At 39.6% G+C, this 6554-nt stretch overlaps 1 pseudogene; it reads left to right on the top strand.

Annotated features, from left to right (window-relative positions):
- The first annotated feature begins 1720 nt into the window (after positions 1–1720).
- LOC132392052 (U6atac minor spliceosomal RNA) lies at positions 1721–1840 on the top strand (annotated as a pseudogene).
- The last annotated feature ends 4714 nt before the right edge of the window (positions 1841–6554 follow it).

Raw genomic sequence — 6554 nt, 5'->3', positions numbered from 1 at the left:
ATCATTCTCCTGCCTTCTCTCTGAAACCTTTGATGCCCTGAGTAACCAAGAACCTATCAACCTCTGCTTTAAATATACTCAATGTCTTGGCCCCTCAGCCACCTGTGGCAATTAATTCCACAGATTCACTACCCTCTGGCTAAGGAAACTCCTCCTCATCTCTGCTCAAAAAGGATTACTGCCATTAATACCCCTCTAGTCTGAGGATGTGCCCTCTGATCCTAGACTCACCCATTATAGCAAACATCCTCCCAACATTCTCTCTATCCAGACCTTTCAATATTCAATAGGTCTCAATGAGATCTCCCTCTGATTCTTATAAACTCCAGTGAATACAGGCCCAGAGCCATCAAGTGCTCCTCATACATTAACCCTTTCATTCCTGGAATAATTCTTGTGGACCTCCTCTGGACCGTCTTCATTTCCACTCATCTTTTCTGAGATAAGGGGCCTAAAGATGCTCACAATACTTCAAGAGCAGTCTGACCAATGCCTTATAATTCCTCAACATAACACCCTTGCTCTCATATTCAAGTCCTCTCGAAATAAATGCTAACATTATATTTGTCTTCTTTACTATCAACTCAAGCTGCAAGTTAACCTTAAGGGAATCCAACACAAGGACTCCCAAATCCCTTTGCACCTCCATTTTTTTTAAAATTTTCTCCCCATTTAGAAAATACTTCCATTTCTTCTACCAAAGTGCATGACAATACACTTCCCTGCCACTTCTTTGCCCATTCTCCCAATCTGTCTAAATCTGTCTGTAGACTCCCAGCTTCCTTAGCACTATATGCCCCCTCAACTATCTTCATATCATCTGCAAACCTGGCCATAAAGCCATCAATTCCATCATCCAAATCATTCACATATAACATGAAAAGAAGCAGTCCCAACCCCAATCATTGTGGAGTACCACTAGTCACCAGCAGCCAACCAGAAAAGGCCCCTTTATTCCCGCTTTTGCCTCCTGCCAGTCAGCAAACTTCTATCCTTGTAATATCATGGCTCTTATCTTATTAAGCAGTCTCATGTGTGCACCTTGTCAAAGGCCTTCTGAAAATCTAAGTAAGCAACACCCACTGACTCCTTTGTCTATCTTGACTGTTATTTCCTCAAAGAACTCCAACAGATTTGTCAGGGAAGATTTCCCCATAAGAAAACCAAGCTGACTTTGGCCTACTTTAACATTTGCCTCCAAGTATCCCAATACTGCATACTTAACAATGGTCTCTAACATCTGCCCAGCCACTGAAGTCAGCCTAACTGGCTTATAATTTCCTCTCTTTTGCCTCTCTCCCTTCTAAAAGAGTGGAGTGACATTTGCAATTTTCCAGTCCTCTAGAACCACTCCAGAATCTACAAACATTTGTAGTAATTCTTGTAAGTTTATTACTAATACCTCCACAATCTCTTCAGCTATCTCTTTCAAAACTCTGGTGTCTAGTCCAGCTGGTCCAGGTGATTTATCTACCTTCAGACCTAACATCTTTCCAAGCAACTTCTCCCTAGTAATGACAACTTCACTCACTTCTGCCCCTGACATTCTTGAACTTCTGGTACACTGTTTGTGCCTTTCACAGTGAAGACAGATGCAAAAACTAATGAAGTTCCTCCACCATTTCTTTATCCCACGTTACTACCTCTCCAGCATCATTTTTCTAGCAGTCTGATATCCACTCTCACTTTTCTTTTACTCTTCATATATTTGAAAAAACATGTGTTGTATGAAGGGAGAGAAGGTTAGCACTCCCCTTGATAAGGATGGAAGGGGCCCTAGTGGCCTTACAACTGGTTAAGGCATTGCCATCTACTTAGTGGAATCTAATTTAAATTATAAAAAAATAAAAATTAAAAAAAAAGAAAAAAACAAAAAAACATTTGGTCTCCTCTTTTATGTTATTGGCTAGCTTCCATTCATATTTCATCTTTTCTCTCCTTATGACTTTTTAGTTGCCTTCTGTTGGTTTATGAAAACTTCACAAATCTTCTACCTTCCTACTAATTTGTGGTATATTGTATGGCATCTCCTTTGCTTTCCGATGCAGACTGGCAGACTGTTTCGCTGAACACCTACGCTCTGTCCGCCAGAGAAAGCAGGATCTCCCAGTGGCCACACATTTTAATTCCACGTCTCATTCCCATTCTGACATGTCTATCCATATAGACATGGCCTCCTCTACTGTCAAGATGAAACCACACTCAGGTTGACAACACCTTATATACCGGCTGGGTAGCCTCCAACCTGATGGCATGAACATTGACTTCTCTAACTTCCATTGATGCCCCTCCTCTCCTTCTTACTCCATCCCTGATGTATTTAGGTTCCCCCCCCCCACTTTTTCCCTCTCTTTTTGCCCATCACTCTGACTGTTCTCCATCTCCTCTAGTGCCCCCCTCCCTCTTTCTTTCTCCCGAGGCCTCCCGTCCCATGATCCTTTCCCTTCTCCAGCTCTGTATCACTTTTGCCAATCACCTTTCCGGCTCTCAGCTTCACCCCACCCCCTCCAGCCTTCTCCTATCATTTCACATTTTCCCCTCCCCCCTCCTACTTTCAAATCTCTTACTATCTTTCCTTTCAGTTAGTCCTGACGAAGGGTCTCGGCCCGAAACGCCGACAGCGCTTCTCCCTATAGATGCTGCCTGGCCTGCTGTATTCCACCAGAATTTTGTGTGTGTCCTTTGCTTTTATGCTGTCTTTGGCTGTTCTTTTCAATCACGGTTGCCTCATCCTTCCTCCTTCAGCTTTGGGATGTATCTATCCTGCTCCTTCTGAATTCTCTTCAGAAACTCCAGCCATTGCTGATCTGCTATAATCCCTGCTACAGCCCCTTTGCCAACATTGGCCAGCTCCTCTCTCATGCCTCTATAATTTCCTTTACTCCACGGTAGTACTAATACATTTGCTTTTATTTTCTCTTTCTCAAAATGCAAATGAATTCTATCATATTATGATCACCACTTCCTAAGTGTTCCTTTACCTTAAGCTCCCTAATCAAATTTTGTCCATTACACAACACCCTGTCTAGAATAGCCTAGTAAGCTCAATCACAATCTGTTCTGAAAAGCTATCTTGTAGGCATTCTACAAATTCCCTCTCTTGGAATTCAGCACTAACCAGATTTTTCCAATCTACCTGCATATTGAAACTCTCCATTACTATTGTAAGATTTCCCTTTTTACATGCTTTTTTGATGTCCTGTTGTAATTCATATCCCACATCTGTACAGCAGCCTGAATACAACTCCCATTAGGATTTTTTTTTACCCTTGCCATTTCTTAACTATCCACAAGGATTCTGCACCTTCCTTGGAAGGTGTTATTTCTTTTCAAGGATTTGATTTCATTTTTTAACCAACAGAACCACCCCACCCCCTCTGCCTACCTGCCTGTCCTTCCAATACAAGGTGTATTCTTGGACGCTAAGCTCCCAACTATGATCTTCTTTCAGCCATGTCTCAGATTTGCGCTTAGTGTCATACCTGTCAATCTCCAACTGTGCTACAAGATTATCTACCTTATTCTGTGTACTGTGGAATAAATACTCCATACTGCTGTATAAAATGTTACACTACAGTATAGAATATGTAGTCAAATACATTTTAGACACACTAACTCAATGAACACATTTAGAACTTATTATTCTAATCAGGGAACTGGAATTGACTTAAAACTATGGTTTAATTTAACTTAAAGATTGTGTGGTGAACTACATATACCTGTCTGGACACGCCCTCTGCTGACTGCTTCTGTGGCTCCTCCCACAGACCCCTGTATAAAGGTGATTGGAGGCACTGCTCCTCCCTCAGTCTCCAGGATGTTGTATGATGGTCTCTTGCTGCTGACAGTGCTTTCTTCCAGCTAATAAAAGCCTATCTCTCACCTCACATCTCCGCGAGTTATTGATGGTGCATCAGATTGTCTTCTTTATGCAGAATAATTATATATAGATCTGCAGTAACAGAGTTATTTGAATTCTGTTCTCTTTCAACTGTCCTGGTTGTTTTAATGAAGTATCATTTGCAATGTTTTAAACAAATATTTAAATCAACACTACTCTGCCAAGAACCCTAAAAGGCGAACAGCTCACAATGAAATACAGCTAGATTGAATTTGTGCTCTATTAAAACAGGTCAGAATTTAGTGAACAGTTTAGGAACACATCAACACTTGAAGTAAAGCTAACTCTGCTATCACATTCAAACTGCCAATTACTTGACCCAAGGTGAAAAGAATATGCATTAAAAGCATACATACATCCAAAACAGTCACATTCTAAAGGCCATCACACAAGCTGTGTTTGAAAGCAAAGCTTAACCTTTAATCTTAAAGCTATGTAAACTTTGGTGTTTTTTTACACAGCAACACAAAACAGGATTGTGCCAAGCATGACGAATAACTTATTGGTGCATTCAGAGAAATAATTAAAGCTAAGCAAATAAAAGACAAAAGGAAATGCCAGATCCTCTCGACTGGACTTGCATGCAACGGTAGATGTTGTACTAGCAAGGTAATTCACGCAGAACAAAACAGAATTTAGGTTAGGCATTGTAATGAAGAAAACAAACACACTCACCCTGTGCAGTATTAGCGGAGTTTGGTTACAGCATTGCCAGTTCGCCATTAGATCTGCTGTAGAACGGACACTGGATTGAGTTCAAAGCTTCCAGCTAACCACACATTTATGTTATGCTCTGCAATTTATTTCAGCATTTCTGCCTGCCATGAGTCAGAAATACTAAAGAGGTCCTCCATACTGAGTTGATCCCACTAAACAGTCTGATTCCAAATAAGCATGTGTTAAAGCTGAGCAAATACAGCACAAGGCACAGAGAATCCAAGGCAAATGACCTGTCTGCTCTGGTCAGTCCTCTTCAGCAGCTTTGTGAACTGCACTGGGATTTCAACATCCATGGGTCCAGTGCTGTTCTCTCAGTGAATGGGACACCTCCCATGAATCCAAGCAGACTATTTACATATCTGAGAGTCCACAACACAACAGATGTGTGATTAACAGGCCGTAGTTAATGCAGTTTTGAGCATGAAATTTACCAGGTTTAAAAAAGAAACACCAAAATTTTGCACTTGGGTAAGTTGTTACTCCACACAAAACAAGATAAACTTTGATTCATTGGTTTCTGTTTAAAAAAATAACAAGCAATTTATTTTTCATTTGGTTGATCTGTATTTATAATTGCTGATCAGATCAGACCATGGGAACTTCCTTTGATTAATGCTCTGTCCATAATCTGATGCAGATTACAAATTTCAAATTCCGATCAGGTTGCAAAATGCGGTTTGAATCCATCCCACTTTATAAACTTGACATACATAAATTTACTCAAAATTGAGAAGTACTGTAGTCAACTGGCTCTTCAACTCTGTTGTAAACTATTACAAATGGGAAATTAGATGAGTCACTTAGTTATTATGTATAATAAAGGTGAAAGATAATTGAATTAAAGGATAAATTCATATTCTTCTGATAACTTTTTAAAATAAAATTGTCATTAAACGTCATCACTTTAGAAGAGAATTAAATGAGTCTACATATACCTACGCTTTCAGACTTTAAAAACCACCAAAGAATGAATGGTGAAAGAGTATTTTTGTTTCTCTACTAAGAAGTAATAAAGTTGTGGTGCATCGGTTTACTAATGAAGAGTTAATTACAGTTTGAATTTAAATTCATTGACTGTAAACTAGATTTACGTTTTTTTCTGAACCATGACTTTAATGGTATAAGCTTTGGTCATCAATTTCAATCCAACCCAGATGATTTTTGGAGTAAAATTATTTCTTGTCATTCTTTAGTTTTTAGGATGTCTTCTTTCTACTCTAATTTTGTAGGTTTTGAGGTGGCCTGGCTGCTGCCACTGCACGCTGAGAGGTCACTTCCACCCAAATGCAGAACACCTTTTCTCCTGCTCACAACTTTTTTTTTGAGTTCTCCCCATGGTGGATGAGTCCCTCTATTACATCTCTTGAGATCAGCTGTGATATTGTCCCTGATTAGTAGTGTAACTCTCCCACTTATTTTGCCTCCCTCTGTCTTTTCCAAAACGTCAAAACCCTGGACCATTCCTCTCCCTCTCAACCAAGTCTCTGTAATGGCCAAAATGTCATTGTACTGATCCATGCCCTAAGGTCATAACCTTTACCCATAATGTTATGTTTTGTAATTCTGAAGCACAAAACTAATTGAACAAAAAACACGGAGAGACTGCGAGAGCGTGTAAGCTTTATTTTTTACTTTAAGTGAGGCACACACTTATGATGGCATAATGCCTTATGCCAGTCATGTCCTTTTACATATAATCCATAATGAATTAGGTAAACAAACAAGGCTTAATCAATATATTTACAATATTACTGAAATACTAAATACACAATATATAATACTTCTAATATAAAAATACACACACATCAGACTATCATAGTTATTACTTTGCTCCTGACTGTTTTTATTGGCCCTGACATCTATCTTCCTCTCCCTCCCTCTACTTTCTGACTTGATGCTCTGGTTCCCATCCCCCAGCCGAATCATTTAACCC

Source organism: Hypanus sabinus, chromosome 3 (assembly GCF_030144855.1).
Source record: "Hypanus sabinus isolate sHypSab1 chromosome 3, sHypSab1.hap1, whole genome shotgun sequence".
Lineage (NCBI taxonomy): Eukaryota > Metazoa > Chordata > Chondrichthyes > Myliobatiformes > Dasyatidae > Hypanus > Hypanus sabinus.
This window is presented reverse-complemented; position numbering and strand designations above follow the sequence as displayed.